The sequence below is a fragment of the Rhynchophorus ferrugineus genome, unplaced genomic scaffold (assembly GCF_030347505.1).
Source record: "Rhynchophorus ferrugineus isolate W39M unplaced genomic scaffold, kcgeb_rfMv2 rfM8, whole genome shotgun sequence".
In the NCBI taxonomy this organism is placed as follows: Eukaryota; Metazoa; Arthropoda; class Insecta; order Coleoptera; family Curculionidae; genus Rhynchophorus; species Rhynchophorus ferrugineus.
Window position 1 is genome coordinate 7,453,212 of NW_027472587.1, and position 18,750 is coordinate 7,471,961.

Below are 18,750 nucleotides of genomic sequence, written 5' to 3' on the forward strand. Positions count from 1 at the left end.
TCGTAACCCAGGGTCTCGGTCGCCCGCAAAACACTTACTATTCCGAACCCGAAGCGACATCAGCAAAAAACCATTCGGTCCTAGCTGGTCATCATGAAAAAAAAAACTACAACTTATATACTAAAATAGGATCAACACAGTAGTATTGTCTGTACAGTCTCTCCAACAAGCAGCCACTTCTTTCCATTAAAATAAAAAAGCTTTAAGTAAATCTAAAGTTTTAGTTTTAAACTCTACCTATTTCATAACTTTTGTACATTCTATACAATTAAAAATGTATAGTATTAAGAAAATTGGAAAATTAATTACCAAAATATGATAATAACAATGTTCTAGCACAAGTACTTGTACCGAAATAATAAATGTCGCCATAAATTATGATATTAAGTATTAATTAAAACAAAAATAATATCTTCCTTTATCAATAACGATAAATTAAAAACCGACACCATTCTCATGTACATTCTGGTTTCACCAGATCCACTTTTGCGCACACCTGCTCTCTACCACTACCACGCCAGTTAATTATTTAACATTAAACATAAAATTCAAATTACTCCTCCAGCGGATTACTAATCGCCGCGCTGCCCGCCGTCGTTAGAAGCGAATTAAAGAAATTCTAGATTTTTATAAATCCGAACGTATCCATTTTCCAGTACGATCGCGCACACACACGCACGTTAATACGAAATGCTTCTCTCTTAATTATCATCGTAAATTTTGTTGATAAGTCTGGTATGCGTACCGGGAATGATATCGTGGTCAGTATAAAAATAAATAAATAATGTAATAAATTATTCTCATTCGGCTTTCTTCGTCCTTGGGACACGGGACGCATGGTATTCGGTGTTGCGTGAAAATTAAAGCAGTGGAATGTTTTGAATGCGTACGCAAGACTCAAAATATAGTTGTGGGTATTTTAGTGAATTGTATATCATTTTAATGAACGAGGTTGTTCCGCGGGCATTTGTTCCTTTCAGCCTTTTTAATATTCCGATTTGTTTTTTTTTAAAGAGGTTGTTCCAACGAGAATATAATTCTGATGGTGACCTTTCTAAACATCAATTTATACAGCTATCAGGTCAATTGAAAAGTCCAGGGCCTGACACATAGATGGCACTACTAGAATTAAATCCATGTGTTTTTTAAAAACTTTTCTATCGGCGACTGTTGCGTTTTCCCACGCTTTGAAGCGGGTTCATCGTGTGAAGTCCACTGGGATGACTGTCGATTGGGCTTCGGAGTGAAATGATGGAGCCATGTTTCATCCATTGTCACATATAGACTCAAAAACTCGGGTTTATTGCACTCGATCATCTTCAAACACTGCTCCGAATCATCAACTCGTCGTTGTTTTCGGTCAAAAGTGAGCTCGCACGAGACCCAATTTGCACAGAGCTTTCGCATACCCAAATATTCATGAATGATATGATGTATACGTTCAGTTGATATCTTTAGAGTGTCTTCTATTTCATTCAGTTTCAATTTACGGTCACTCAAAATCATGTTGTGGATTTTTTAATGTTTTGGTCGGTAACAACCTCTTTTGGGTGCCCACTGCGTTCACCGTCTTCGGTGCTCATTTCACCACGTCTAAATTTAGCATACCAATCCTTGATGGTTGATTTTGCTGGGGCAGTGTCTGGAAACTCGACATCAAGCCAAGTTTTTGCTTCAACTGTATCTTGTCTCTTCAAATAGTAATATTTGAATTTAGGATGCGCATGGAATAATTTTTATTGACTAACTTGAAAAAGGAAGGACCATCAACAGTAACTGTTACATAGCGCTATTGGACCGTTTGAAGGACGAAATCGCCGAAAAATGGCCGCATTTGAGGAAAAAGAAAGTGCTGCTTCATCAAGACAATCCTCCTTGTCACAAGTCAGTATAAACGACGGCAAAATCCATAAATTGGGCTTCGAATTGCTTCCTCATCCACCGTATTCTTTATATCTGGCCTCCAGAGACTATTTCCTGTTCTCGGATCTCAAACGAATGCTCGCTGGGAAGAAATTTTCGTCGAAAGCAAAGGACAAATTGACTACAAAAATGGCATCGAAAAGTTGGAGGGTCGCCATAATCAGTGTAACCCTTGAAGGGAATTATGTTGAATAAAAAAACTAATTTTGCCAAAAAAATATATTTTACTATGGTAGGCCGGGGGCTTTTCAATTGACCTGTTAAACATTATGACACCAGAAACTAAATATGTCCTCCTAGTTATATTGTTGCATTCAAACATATATTTTTGTTAATGTACTTTTATTCAAGTACGAAATGCTATTTTCCTTTTACTTATTTAGTTATATAAAAATATAAAATATAAAAAAAAATTGTAATATCAATTTATATGTTTTAGCTTATTTACGATTGATATATAGACCTTAGAGAAAAAATGTATAATGTTAAATTCAAATGTTAGTTATATGCAATCGTGTCGAGAATTTGGTAAATATTTAAAAACAGTTGAATGTCAGCATTATAAATACAACGTATAAGTATAACGTAAAGATAAATGTCAGCATTATAATAACAACTTAAAGATTATCACCTAAGAAAAAGCTGATAACAGGCATCCTTCACTGAGGTATAATTGTTACTCTATTGGTTATAAGAAGAAACGTTTTAATGCGCTTTAGTGTTGATAAACACCATGCGGCCTCTGACGTTGTTATGGGAGTTGTTACCACGATTTTCAGTAATTGTCTAGTCTCGTTCAATGTGTCCCCTAGATTGTTTGCTATTAAAAATTTAGAAGAGGTAGTACACCATTTATTGTTGTGTCATAATTTCTTGAATAAATAACTGACTGTTCAATTTGTAATCGTTCTCTATCAAGTGTGGGATAGAAGGAACAAACGGAAGTGAGTTTCTCCTAAGGAAATTTAGCGCAATACTCTTCAAAGTATTCCGAAAAAAAAAGTGATGCAACTACTAGATGCTCTTTAAAATGATATCGATCTTTTGCACACTTTATTATAATATAACACATCTCTAAATAAGATATTCGGTGATTAACTTTACTGTTGCCTGGACTTATTATATCTGATGCTTCACTAATAATGTTATCAATATTATTTCGAACTTGAATGACATTCCGTTCAAAATTATCTATAGCATCTCCAGTGAGCTCAATTTTTCTTTGCTGCAGTTGGTTAAAAAATATATCTACGTGGGGCATGTTGGAAAAAAGTTAGCCGAACATTGAAGATCGGATCATTTGATGTACGGTGAATAGAGGCTACTGCACTACAAACTCTGTTGCTGGAGAATTGATCTTCTTACACTCAATGAGATGGTTTCTATTTTCGTACACAATATTAATTGTCCGTATATTAATGTTCCAATAGGTTGGAGCGCCATAGGGGATCCATCTGTTTACAATTTTGTTTAGCTTTTCTACTCGTTGGGGTGAATTATTACAAAATCTTGTATATGTTTTGTAGATTGTCAAAAAATACACGCAATTGTTTATTTGTGGGAGCAGCTTTAGACATAATCAAATTTATTTGGTGCGCATAACAATGTACATAGTGCACACTTTTTTAAATTTATACTTGAACGCCAGCATGTTGTCTCATCACCACTGCTCCATCATAGCTTTGTGCGATCAATTTATTGGGTAAATTTTGAATTAAAAGCTAAAATGCTTAAAATTGTTTTACTACGAGTTTCTGTATCATATTTTCCAGGGACTAAGTCAACCCAAAAACCCTCAAGTGGCAACATATCTAAAAATAAATACCAGTTGAGATTTTGTAGCAACATCAGTTGTTTTGTTCCCCATGATCGCCAAAAATGAATAATTATTAAATTCCTCAATTATTTGTTCGTGACAAACTTCGAGCATACACTGTAATAGATCGTGATCTATTTCTTTGGACGTGTCTTTAATACTGAAAAATTCTTTAGGTGTTCACTTGAGTTGCATCTAGTGCAGCCAAAAAATTTATAAGTCTACGAAATATCCTCGGATTCTGGGAAGTATCGTTATCATCAAGTCCCCGAAGGGCCAATTTAAATGCCCTACAAAATGTAATGTAATTTATAATTTTTGAAAAAACGTACCTATTCATTGACACATTTTCATTATATCTCTGTATATTCATCAAATACGCAAAATCTAATTGAGCCATAATATTAGTTGATCCTAGTAATGCAAATTCTATACAATTATGAAGATGAATTTTAGAGTTTTCATGTCTTTTTATTTTCAAACTTTAAGTGCTCTAGATCAGCGACCCCTATGTCCGTCCCAGCTTTATCGCCACCAAAAAATAGGAAAAACATTAATTTTTTAAATAAATGTCTGTGTTACATTTGCGGGTGTAACTTTTCCCTCCACTTACACCAGATTTCTCAATAATAATATCTGGTAATGGTCTATCTTTTCCTTTAAATTCCATCCTTTTTCGTAAGAATGTTTAAAACATTTCTTCACATTAATTAACTGGCCGAAAGTCGCTTAAAATTCCGTTTTTTTTTGGCCTGAAACCGTGTAGGGGCATCATACGGATACCTGGTGGGGAAGACCCGCAGGAGTAAGTGAGTTGGACTGGTTATGTGGAGACTGTCTCTGGGCTACCCACTAAACCCCACCCTATCAGCTGATCCAATGACCCTAACTGATACTTCTTACTGTTAGTAAGGAGGGTGCCCGTAACCGGTAACACCGTTAAGAGGCACAACGGCCAGTCAAGAACGTGGCGTCGTTATCACACCACGCAGCTTGCGGTACAAGAGTTAGTCTCTCGCCGGAGAAGGTCGAGACAATTTGGAGTTAGAGCACGACGAGGTAGTGTCGGCTGTGATAGAATAAGGCTACGAAGAGCCGAATGAGTTATTGGCCTAAAATATCGGCCAGCTCGGTAATACATTTATTGTCCGAGAGAAGAAGAGTGGAGAAATATCTCGAGTAAACCTCGGATATAAAATCGTGAACTTGGGGGACGTCTGTTTCTCTTCTGTCGGTTTTGTTTTGAAAGACTTGAAGACGTTCCACCTGGCTAGGTGACACGTCTTTTAAATAGGCACTGGAGCCGTATAGAACGACTGATCGAACCAGCATCTTATACAGGAGAGATTTTGTAGATAGAGGACGCCTGCTGGCCCGGTTGATAAGCGGGAACAGCAAATTAACAATACCTTGACCTTTATGGAGGGACTTTTGAATGTGGGAATTCCACCTAAATTTGCGATCGAAGACAAGACCGAGATAGGTGGCTTCCTCTGACCATGGGATTTCGGCGTTCTCGATTTTAAATGCTTCTTGTGGAAGAGGATGGCCTGGGTTTTCTGTGGGTTGATCAGCAACCTCCAGAAATGTAACCACTGGACCTGCTTTGGAGTCTGCTTCGGATGTACGGTGCTACTTTTGAAGAAGTAAAGTAAGCAGTGTCGTCTGCTTAAAAAGCTGCCTCAACTTGTGGTCTCCTAGGGATATCTGAGTAGGCTGGGTCGCTTGCTCTTAAAATTCCGATACATATATCAAGATACGGGCCATACGGCGCTGGAGAAAATGTAGCGAAATCTTCACTGAAATATCGGCCTTGTTTTAGACTGTGGTGGCGGACACAGGGGTGATAGATAACCTATCATATCATGTAACCATCAGTGTTTTATTTTACTTTCGTACTTTCATTCACCGAGCCATAATATTCTCAAACTTGTTCAAATCGATGCAGCATGGCTTGGCTAGCACACGGTCTCGAGATGATGAAGAAGTGTGAAAATGGACCGTTCTTCCGATACGGTATCACCATGTTGCCAGAAAAATAGGAAAAAGTTATAGAAAATAATGCTTTTTTGAGGTGTTTGAAAATAATCGGGAAACATTGCAGGCGTCCATTATAACAGGGCCATGGGAAATGTTGAAGACATAGCTTCTCGCTACTCAAAGCCTCCGAACTTCAGTCACGCTTTGTTGCGAGGTTGACGATTGAAAAGCGTAATTAATTCCCGGACAACCCAATAAATACCGACGTACGAACAATCGATTATTAAATCGTCGGTAATATATTTTCGAATTCCCTTCCTAGTTGGAGAAAGCGGTCATTAGTAACACCAAACCCAAACAGAAAAGCCCCTCAAAAAAAGAACGGCCACGACTGGCCCAACGTACGAATAATCTCAACGACTGCCGAGAGAGCGGTAGAGTAGGTTTGGGCCTCGCGCGTTGGTTCTCTCCATTCAGGTCTTCAGTTGCCGGCAACTGTTCGCGCGATAAGGCAGTTCGCGGACCTCGTACGTCGCCGTCTTTGATCCTATCCCGAACCCATAAAACATCGCGAAATGTTCTCGTCATTCGACCAATAAATCGCCGGAATCGGAGATTCGATACTAGACGTAACGTCGCCCGTTTGTCAACTGTTTGTTTTTGTTTTTTTTTGCATCGACGACTCGATTGTTTATATTAATGGTATGTGTTTTTTCTTTCTCGTGTTTATCGCAGACTTTATGGATTAAAAGCATTGTAAACAAAGGTAGGTTGTTTGAACTGGGACAGTTATTTTTATCAAAGACAAATCAATTTCGAAAAATTTTCCACAAGACGTTTTTTTTTTATTGTATTTGCGCATTTCGCGATAAACGGTGTTATATTAAATATTTAAATCTCATAATTATGCCACTGTAATTACTGTTTTGGTAAAATATGAGGTATTATATTAATTTTGGTTGGTTTGATATTTAATTATTTTTATCCAGGTTTCAATTAATATGAATTTACTAATCTAATTCCTTCTTTTCTGTTATTTCGATTATTAACATATATTCGGAATAAGATTGTTCTTTAATGTTATTCAGCCGGCTTGGAGGCGCAGTGATAAAGGCGATGGGACGGTCCTCCTACTGTTGCGATAGCCGCGGGTTCGAATGCTGCTGGCGCATGGTCGTACATTTATGTTTGTGATTGTTTAAAATTTGTGAAAATTCTAGACAAGAGTGTAAAATCCGACAAGGAAAATGATCCTAGTCACGCCAGTAACCAGGCTGGGTAAGACCGGATGTCTTCTGGGATGATTTCTAAAGTTGGTCACTCGCCAGTCGGTAGGCTTAATGCTGAGGACCGTGGTTCGGAGCCCACGTGAAACCTTAGGCCCAGTCCAGATAAACCCATAGTTGGTAAAAGGACACCTTAAAATATATTAAAATAAATAAAAAATAATGTTATTCAAATTAAAATTAAGCAACTTATAACTTATATTTTATTATTCACATTAGAACTATTATAAATTTTAAATATAAAATATTATATTTATGCAGAATTCTGTTCTATTCTATTTATTTCTACTGAATAATAATTTTGTTAAGAATACGAAATTGCTTCCATGTTGATCCTTCACTACTTTTTCCGGCAATCTTAAATATTATTAATTAAATTTTCAATTAATAAACACATCATTTATTTTGTTTTTTTATGTATTTATTTTTATTTAAATAATTTGTTTAAATCATAATTATTTCGTTGTATCACCTTGACTCTGATGCTAAGTATGATAACATATTTTTAACAAAAAAATTGACAGACAAAAAAGGAACTCACTAAAAAGTCAAAAATAATCAAGCTTAGATTTTTAGAAAAAAAAGTTATAAAATAAAACATAATAATCGTACATAACATACATAATAATCGTTACATAATCGTAATTACAACAGGTATTTTTTATTCTACTGTATACACCCAAATTAGCTGAATACCTACCTAAACCAATTATTTACAATATTATTTTAACTACTACGAATTTATCACTTTGAAATCGGTACGAGCAAGAAAGTAAATTTGTTTTGTTCGTATTTTTGTATTGTTTGGGCTCGGCACCGACTTCAAAGTATAGGAATAAAGAAACAATGATTGGAAATAAGGAACGCTTTAGGCCCCGGGGTCCGCTACTTAGTTTAGGTGATTTGACAAATGTTCTTACCAAATTAGAACAACAAAAACTTGTTGCCCCAGTCAGGAATCGCACCCGCGATCTCCGTGTATGAGCTGAACGTTCCAACCCTTATACAATAGAAGCAGTTGCCTGCAGTATTTCTACGACTTGTCATATGATATGGTTAGTGATTAAAAAGAAATACTGAATGGCTTTTAAACTGAATGCCTTCCGATTTTCCATCACATCAGTTCAGCAATAACATTATACCCAAAGAAAACTTTGTACATGCCTTTGAAGTTTGAGGGTTTCTCTCGATTTGCCCGGATTCTGCCATTAGATCCTGACTTTGTTCTAATGGAATCACCTCGGAAGTGCACTTTTTCGTATGAAAAAGGAATTTTGAAAATCGGTCCATAACTGACGGGGAAATTGGTAAACGTGCATTTAAAAAAATATGCAGCCGAACATAGAACCTCCTCCTTTTTTGAAGTCGGTTAAAAACAGATATAGTATCAGTTCAATAAATATATTAGTCACAAAATATAAATATTTTTAAAAATATTTTTAATTTAAAACATTTTAAGATAAATATATTTTTGCTAATAATGGTAATATTTTTTACCATTATTAATTTTTAATAACTACAGTGACCATAGCTACAATTATTCCAGTTACATTAATATTATATACTTTTTTACTGCTTGATAAGAATCTAAACTCTTGTCGTGGTTATAAAAGTCGATAAAACTCTGATTAAAAATATTGCTCAGTACCTTCTCATTTTTGAATATCTGAGTTATTAGGATATTATTCTTGGTAGTACTACATCTTTCTGATTAAAAAAAAAAAATATTTTGGAATAGTGAAGAAGTATCTATAATCATTAGGTTCAACAACAAATATGATTCCGTCAGCTTTGATGCAAATTTTGGTATTGGTTAGATTTGATCACCCTTGTAATCACAAATTCTTGAAGAGATCTCATTTTGCTGTATCACTCGCGGATACTTTTATTACGAATATAGTTTAGAAGAAATGTATTATTCCTATTTTATTAACAGGGCCATTTTGACACAGAGTATGAAAGACATAGAATACCACCAAAGTAAATGAGGAATTATTTGAAGAAAATATTTTTCAGGCATCATGGGTAATTCGATGTTGCATGAAAAGTCATTCAATAGTTTATTTTACATTTCATCACATGGATATAGAATTGCGAAATCCTGTTTGAAAAGGAAAAAAAGAAAGGATATTTTGCTTATGGTAAATTGATATATTGTTGTAATTAAAAATTAGTGAAACTTTTCAAATAAATCTCAAACGGTTATTGGTATTTCTAAATATATTTCGTCCTTTTTAATGTAATTCCCCTCGGACAGAATAATCTTTTGTCAACATATTTTAGTCTTTGAAACTGCTGTTCAATTTGATTTCAGAAATGGACTTGAAATACTTCTTCGATTCGTTTTTAATCTCTTGAATTCACTCTAGTTCATGTAATCGAATCGATAGTCAGGGCTAGTGAATATACAGAGATAAATCAGGTGAATGGGGTGATTGTAGAATGAGGCGAATTACATTTTTTTCGCGAATAATTGATGCTGTGATAATTCCAGTCAACAAAAGTCCACAATTTCATTTTAACATTGTCATTTTACCAATTGTAGAATCCTTCAGTTCTGTTAAAAGTTCTAAGAAGGTAGAGGGAATACATGAATTGCTTGAAATACGATCAATTGTTGTAGAATTTTTTTTTTAATTACATCTTACATTGGATATACACTCTTTATTATTTGTTATTACTACTGATTTCTTTTAGTTGAATCAATATACAAGCAGGGCGAGTGTGGGAAAAACACATCAGCATGTATTTCCCAAATTAAAATTAAATTAGACTGATTAAGCTAAAGTTAATATTAAACGCCTATACGATTTTCTGCATTTTGTCCAGCACCACTGTTACTTCCACATTGCTGTAATTTAGTAACCTTATTTCATATTTTAAAACTAAATCGTGGATAACCGTGTAAACCAATTTGATTTAGAGTTTATCGCCTAGTTCTTCGTCATTTACGCAGCGATAAGCATTGGTAATTAATCGAAGGACTTTGTTTTGGCATCATTGGACTACTTGTTGGTTTGATGTTTTAGAGCGGCCTCTTATTTGATCCCATGGGTCCAAATAAGCTTTATATAGACTTATAAACCAATCTCCTTGATTTTAGGCCGAGTTTGGAGCATCTTTCAACTAAGCAGTACAGCTCTTTGATTCTGATTGAGTCTGATTTGCTCTGATTTTTATCTAATATGATGTGGCTGTAACGTGTAATATAAACATTTTTATTTATCAGATATAGACGAACTAGAACCAAAAAGTATCTATAAAGATACTCCAAGTTGTTAGTAATAAAATAAAGTAGAAATGATCAAATAATGACGAATAAAATTAAATGAACCCAAATGAGTTATAAATTCTTCAACCAAAACTATCTATTGACTTTAAATGGTTCTATTATATCCTATTAAAATAGTGTAAAAATGTAACAGGTCAATTGAAACATTCTTGGCCATAGATGGCGCTACTAGAATTAAATCCATGTGTTTTTTAGTTAGCCCTAACTCTCAAAAGATCCGTGTATAAATTTAACAGCTATCGGATCATTAGTTTGTGAAGTATAGTACTATGAGTGAATCAACTTTTGTTATTGTGAAAATATGGATAAAATGGAATTTTACGTGTTGACAAAATATTGCTTTTTGAAGCCAAAAAATACAGTTGAAGCAAAAACTTGGCTTGATGCCGAGTTTCCGGACACTGCCCCAGGAAGATCAACCATCAAGGATTGGTATGCTAAGTTTAGACGTGGTGAAATAAGCACCGAAGACGGTGAACGCAGTGGTGGCCCGAAAGAGGTTGATACCGACGAAAACACTAGAAAAATCCATAAAGTGACTTTGAATGACCGTAAGTCAAAATTGAATAAAATAGCAGACACTCTAAAGATATCAACTGAACGTGTATATCATATCATTCACGAGTATTTGGGTATGACAAAGCTTGTGGCAAGCGTGCAAAGTGGATGCCGCGTGAGCTCACTTTTGACCAAAAACTTCATTTTTCCGTCGATATATGACAATGGATGAAACATGGGTCCATCATTTCACTCCGAAATCCAATCGACAGTCATCCGAGTGGACTGCACACGATGAAACCGTCCCAAAGCGTGGGAAAACGCAACAGTCGACTGGCAAGTTTATGGCGTCTTTATTAAGGGATGCGCATGGAATAATTTTCATTGACTACCTTGAAAAAGGAAGGACCATCAACAGCCACTATTACATAGCGTTACTTGGACCGTTTGAAGGACGAAATCTCCAAAAAACGGCCGCATTTTAAGAAAAAGAAAGTGCTGCTTCACCAAGATAAGACAAAAATGATGGCAAGAATCCATGAATTGGGTTTCGAATTACTTCCTCATCCACCGTATTCTCAAGATCTGGCCCCCAGCTACTATTTCCTGTTCTCAGATCTATAAAGAATGCTCACTGGGAGGATATTTTCGTCGAATGAAGAGGTGATCGCTGAAACTGAGGCCTATTTTGAAGCAAAGGACAGATCGTACTACAAAAATGGTATCGAAAAGTTGGAGGGTCGCTATTATCAGTGTATCACCCTTGAAGGGAATTATATTGAATAAAAAAACTAATTTTGCCAAAAAAATGTGTGTTACTTTGTTAGGCCGGGGACTTTTCAATTGGCCTGTTAAGTATGACTTTAGATATTAAATAGAGATGGAAAAACATAGGCCACATTAGCTTTTTAAAGAAAATCCAAAATATACATAGCTATATTTTAACCTCCAATCAGTTTTTAAACTCAAAATGCCTATATAACTGTGGTGTAGCCTCTGGTACAGTATTAGAAAAAACTAATTTTTGAAATATTTGAGATTTTGGGTCTAGGAATTTTCATAGTCAAGAAAGCAATCAAAAGGACACCATCTACACATTGCTGGTAAGCTGAAGATGATCAAACGCTAGGAACTCTGAGTAATAGTGCGCAAGTAAAACGAATGTAAATTCAGGAAACAAATTGTTCGGAATAAAATAATGTTAAATCTGGAAGCCTAGTTTTAATACAGAATCAAATTTAGACAAAATGAGTGAAACAATGAACATGTTTTACATAAGTAAATCTATAAGCTCACTTGGTCTCGAGCATCGCTACGTACAACAAAGAGAATACTTTGCAATCGCGGCAGCCAACACGAAAAGAGCCAACACATTTCAGCCTGAAACACAAAAACGTGAAACAAAAGCAATCGATGCAAAGCGAATCGATAAATCAAAACACTCATTAGCCGCTCATATCGGCTTTTGAGTCGAGAGCGGCCGTGACTAAAATTTCAAACGGTTATTTTCGCCCTTTTTAGCAGGTTAATCCCGTTCGGTTTTCTTTCGTTTTTTTTTTCGGTCAGTTCAAACGATGCCGATGCGCTCGATGTGTCGATAAATCCGAGCGATTTTCACCATTTATTTAATTTACTTATTTGACCTGGCGTGAGGCTTAATACGTTCGCGTGTAAACACGTCAACGTTTTAATCGTTCCTGAGCACGTTTATTGATTTAAATACGACGATCGTTGACAAGTCTCATCTTTTAAACATTTCATCTCGTGGCTCTGTGGTCAAAGAACATTTTCAGTTTTCACATTGGCATACATAACCTCTTTATATATTAGTTTTGTGATTGTTTATAGGAAAAATATAAAATCGTAACGAAATAATTATCTCAGTTATACTAGTAATGATGATGCTGATGTTCGTTTTGGTCACTTGATTGTTAAGTTTAATACATAAGTAATACATAATACATAATATAAGTTTTTACAATTATCAAATATTCTCAATTGGTGTTTTCCACAATGTGTGGGGTGACAGATGGGGCTACCATTTTGATTGTGCGCCGTCTTGGTTATGTGACGTTTAGCTCCAGGGGTGTGCAACTCCAATGGTAAGTAGTATGGCAAAGTTTTGCTTAGTTCAATCATTGGCGGCGCTGACAACGTGAATTTGGTTGGTTAGTTTAAAATAGTTATGTAGAAACCTGTAAGGAAAATACTTTGCTTTGATTGGTCTGTCTTTTCGCCTGATTATTTTGTGACGTCACATTTATTGGCCAATAGTATTTAAATGAAAATCAAATTTAATTTTTAAAATTAATTTATTAAATTAAAATCCTATACAAATATGCATAAGTGTAAGTAATATAAACATGTATAAACAAAAAGCAAAAAAAATTATGAACTCTATGCTAGGCAAAATTAAAATATCTATAATTCTTCTATATTCTCATATTTGTTTAGCGCCATCAATTTTATGGGATCTATTAGAGTTCTAACTTATCTTGATATATTGAAGGTAAACTTTAAATCCTTCCCTGTTGATATTGCATTAACTTCATTAAACCAAAAATACAATCACACCTCATAATAAGTTTTAAAATTTGGTCTTGAAAATCATTTTGGATTGGACAGTTGAAACACTAAAAATGTATGTGTTTTTTAAAGATATTTAGATTTTAGAGTATTTAATCTGTAGAACTACTTAATATAGAATACTAACAACCCGCCCCGGCTTCGCACGGGTGCAATGCTGATACTAAATTAAATACACTACAGAAAAAATATCAACGTTGTATATAAAAACACAGCGGCCCGCTCCGACTTTGCACGGGCATAAAATATATATGCCTATGTCACTCAATGAAAACATGATTAAAATTGATCCAGTATTTTTGGTTCATTCATTACTGCCCTTGGCCTGCACGCATTAAATTTGGTGTAAAACAATTCCTCTTCCCCTATACTTACTATGAAGATTTCCTGCTATCTTTGGAATATCTAAATTCATACAATTTTTATTACATTACACATTTTTAAATGCAAATTTTAAATTTATAATATCTCCGAAAATATTTGTTTAATTTACATGCTGTAAGGAACCATATTGATCTATATTAATTGCACACTGTATTTAAGGTACTTAATTCGATAAGGATTAATGCCGTATTGCTTAAAATAGCTTCGTAAATAAGCCATTTTCTCACGTAAAAAGTAAACAATAAAAATGGTTAATGTGGGTTATCCCTAAAAGATAAACATATACCATCGCGGACTTTTTTGTAGACCTTTTTATGGTGTACAATACTGTAGTACATTAATTTGATCTAACTCGTAGGGTTAGGCAGCGTTTTTGCTAATTGCTAAATAAGCCTAAAAAAATAGGTTAATTTACGACATCACGTTAGAAACCTCTAAAATTAGCAATGTTGCCTTAGTATATTATGCATGTATTATACACATAAACCTTCCTCTTGAATCACTCTATCTATTGAAAAAACCGCATCAAAATCCGTTGCGTAGTTTTAAAGATTTAAGCGCACATAGGGATATAGGGACAGAAAAGGCGACTTTGTTTTATACTATGTAGTGGTAGACAAATATTGCATGTTGTCTCTTTTTCAGAAGTTTTGTTAAATAGCCTCAAATAAGACTAAAATACAATTTTAGACTCTTGTTTTTCTCAGAGCAAAGTTCTCTGGATCTGAAAATAAACTCAACTAGTGATTTAACAACCTCAAGTGGTACTAGATCTCTCGTTAAAAAAGAATATAAGTTATCCAACATGCTAATCTTCTTTGCAATTTTCTCCAGGAGAATGATGTGAAAAAGGTGAAGTGATGAGTGATGAAGTTTTCTCGAATATACTAGGTGAAGGATGCTGTTTCTACCTCTATGACCTCTAATAGATCCAAAAAAATTCTTTAAGCAATCTTGGTTAAGATTTGTTAAACAAATTTAGTTATTTAGACAAAATAGATTTTTTCTTAATATAAGGTAATAAATCACCTAAAAGTAGCAAATAAATTTTAATTGATGGCACCGCAACAAATATTTTCTTGAAAAGGCAATCAAATTTATTTATACAATAGTTCTACTATAAAATTATTGAACACTGATTGTTCTAAATAGTTAAAGTATTACAAATATTTTAGGGATATTTTACAATTAAAAGTAGTATTTATTACTACTAATTATCCAGTTATCTTAATTATTACCTTTTTGTAAGACTGGTAGATTGATTGAATTTTATTACTACTAACATCTTCATAAGTAGGTTTTGATTTTCTGTAAACAAACAATATATAAATAGACATGTAGTAGATGGATAATTTTATATGTACCTGATAAAAACAATGTTGGATATGCATTTAACCTAATACCTGTTTGTGAAGGAAGGGTAATTCTGAATTTTTCACTAAAATGTCCGTGATAGACACCATGACGTTGATATATTTGCATTGTGGTTTATCCAGGTAACTTACTACGATTTTCTTTGTTGATCACCCATTTTCGGAAAGGAGCGAGATCATTCTTTGGGAAACGATGTCTAATTTCCGTAGTAGATTTTTACCCCGGTACACTACATCTTTTACTACACTGACGCATTGTCAGTTTTTATATTATTACTCGATTTTTGGGGCAATTAAAATCGATATATCCACATATCGCAATTAAAAAATATATATTAAAAGCCGACGACTAAACAAAAGGTGCTTGGTCTGGAGAATATAGCGTTTTGTTGAAAAAATATCGTTTTTGATATCTTTTCTTTTTTTGGGAAAAATAAGACATATTTTTTATCGGTTTTATGGATATATAGATATTTTAAACAAGTCTAGGATGCAAGCGTTATTTTATTCTGTGCTAACTTTTACTACCACTAAGTTTTTTGGCCATTTCATGCGGTTGTATAGGATAATACAAAATTTTAGAATTAACAATTAACGTGCAAAATAAATTAATTTGATGCTTGTGCACCCAACAATCATTGTTTTCTGTCGCGAAGCGTTTTCTAGGTTTTTTAGTAGTTTTAATTTTTAAGAAATAGTTATTACATGGTCACTTTAACTCTGAATCAATAAATAGAGTCATAATATCTTTAGACAAAAACCAAAGTTACCATAAGTCATAAATATCAAATATTTCCCCAAGAGTTATTCAAATTTATAAATGTAACTCTCGCATTCCAAACAAGAATCAATAAAACGTTACATCGTAAGGCCACTGATTGAAATCTCAATATTCGACTAAATAATAAAATGTCGAAGATAAATTGAAAACTTAGAAATCTGACAATCATATTTATCGTCATTTTTATATACGCACAGAGCGGATACAAGAAGGGCTATAAATTATATTTGTGGATTCAATATTTACGTATATATAAAGTGCTTATATTCTACGGGCGACTACCGGATTTCAGAAAGAAACGGTAATAAAAGACAGGTCTTTCGGGTACCAGCTGCTTTTTTGGTAACATGCCTTTCTGGCAAACCACCGAAAATAATTTACAGTACGGTAATTAGTGCTTGGGGTTCGTAATTTTACGGTAAGATAGACGCCACTTCCGATTTTCACTTCCTGTGTGTTTTTGTACTGGTTTAACGATTACGCGTTATCAAAAAAAGTTCTAGCATGTATTATGAACATTTTTCATTTTACAAACTTTTTTTTTAAATAAAATTTGTACGATGTTTTCCATTTATTTTGTGTAACTTCCATAATTTTCTACTACTTTCCATCTTACAATGGCGATTCCGTGTATTTAGAACAGTATCATCAGCATGTGGCCATTGTTACTCCTTCACGTTTAAGGACTTCACTAGTACAGATCAAATACAATACTGGTTCAAGGACACTACCTTGTGAAACCTTTTGAAATATAACGCTTAAACTTGTTATACTAGATTAACTTTTCATCGTCGGTCTCAACATGCCTCAGAAAACTGTTCTTTTTACCTGGCAAGCAATGGAATCGCGATGTTGAAACGGTTCGATATGCAATTTTCAGTCAATTCTTGTGGTAGTCATTTTCTCTCCTTTTGTATTGGACAGTACTACACTACCACTACATCAACTACTAAACTCTAAGTCATTTGATTGTTTAAGCTGGTTTTTTGTTCAAACAAGTTCCAAAAGTCCAAAACGGACAATTGCGGTGTAACAGGTGAATTGAAAAGTCCCCGGTCTACCATAGTAAAACACATTTCTTTTTGACAAAATTAGTTTTTTTATTCAACATAATTCCCTTCTAGGGTGATACACTGATTATAGTGTCCCTCTAACTTTTTGATAGCATTTTTATAGTACGATTTGTCTTTTGCTTCAAAATAGGCTTCATTTGACGAAAATGTCTTCCCAGCGAGCATTCTTTTGAGATCTGAGACCAGGAAATAGTCGCTAATAGCTAGATCTGGAGAATACGGTGAAGGGGGAAGCAGTTTGAAGCCCAATTCATGGATTTTTTTTTCACTGACTTGTGACACGGTGCATTGTCTTGATAAAGCAGCACTTTCTTTTTCTTCAAATGATTTCGTCCTTCAAACGGTCCAATAACGCTATGTAATAGTCGCTGTTGATGGTCCTTCCTTTTTCAAGGTAGTGAATGAAAATTATTCCATGCGCATCCCAAAATACAGACGCCATAACCTTTCCAGCCGACTGTTGCGTTTTCCCACGCTTTGGAGCGGGTTCATCGTGTACAGTCCACTCGGATGACTGTCGATTGGACTTCGGAGTGAAATGATGGAGACATGTTTCATCTATTGTCACATATCGACGCAAAAACTCGGGTTTATTACACTTGATCATCTTCAAACAAAGCTCCGAATCATCAGCTAGTCGTTGTTTTTGCTCAAAAGTGAGCTCGCGCGGCACCTACTTTGCATAGAGCTTTCAAATATCCAAATATTCGTGAATGATATGATGTACACGTTCAGTTGATATCTTTAGATTGTCTGCTGTTTCATTCAATTTCAATTTACGGTCATTCAAAATCATTTTGTGGATTTAATGTTTTCGTTGATAACAACCCCTTTAGGGTATCCACTGCGTTCACCGTCTTCGATGCTCATTTCACCACATCTAAACTTAGCATACCAATCCTTGATGGTTGATTTTCCTGAAGCAGTATCCAGAGACTTGGCATCAAGCCAAGTTTTTGCTTGACTTGTATTTTTTCCCTTCAAAAAGCAATATTTTATTAAAACGCGAAATTCCTTTTTATCCATTTTTTCACAATAACAAAAGTTCACCCAAAATGCTATAATTCACAAACTAATGATCCGACAGCTGTCAAATGTATACACGCGTCTTTTGAGGGTTATGGCTAACTAAAAAACATATGGGTTTAATTATAGTAGCGCCATCTATGTGTCAGGCCATGTACTTTTCAATTGACTTGTTAACGGATGGAGCAGCTTCATCATAAGTTTCTTAAAGAGCTTCGGCACAATATTCTTTCAAATCAAACAACAAAGGCAATATAAACTCGAAAATATAGTTGAGTCTTCCATGATTAGCGTATATATACACTGAATAATCGAAATTTAAAAAATATGAAAAATCAAATTTAATAATTAGGTTATATTATTTAACAGTTGGTTTTAGGGATATAATAAAATACATAATATTAGCAGCAATATATATAATCAAAAATATTGATAATGAATATTGAAGAACAAAATTAACATCTATAATTTCAAATACAATATTGTTAATTTTAAAGATTCATTATCTGAAAGATCGAACTTTGCTCAGGCCATATAAAGGTTTGAAACTTTCTACATGTATTAACTATCAATTTGGTTTTTTCGTTTATTCATTTATTCGTTTGACTTTTTACATGTAGCTTAGCTTAAGATTTATTTCCAGATTATATTCCTACTGTGACAGTAGTTTTGTGACGATAAAAGTAGATAAAAATGAAACAATGTACGCTCATGTATGATACGTTATTATTA

General features: G+C 34.3%; 1 protein-coding gene across 1 annotated transcript in view; it reads left to right on the top strand.

Annotated features, from left to right (window-relative positions):
• Window positions 1–6,346: 6,346 nt before the first annotated feature.
• LOC143200960 (protein Wnt-5b) overlaps window positions 6,347–18,750 on the top strand; it is a 234,987-nt gene continuing 222,583 nt past the window's right edge. Inside the window, exon 1 of the mRNA XM_076411775.1 lies at window positions 6,347–6,485. The gene's annotated coding sequence lies outside the window, so the exon portion shown is untranslated. The remainder of the gene's footprint in view (window positions 6,486–18,750) is intronic.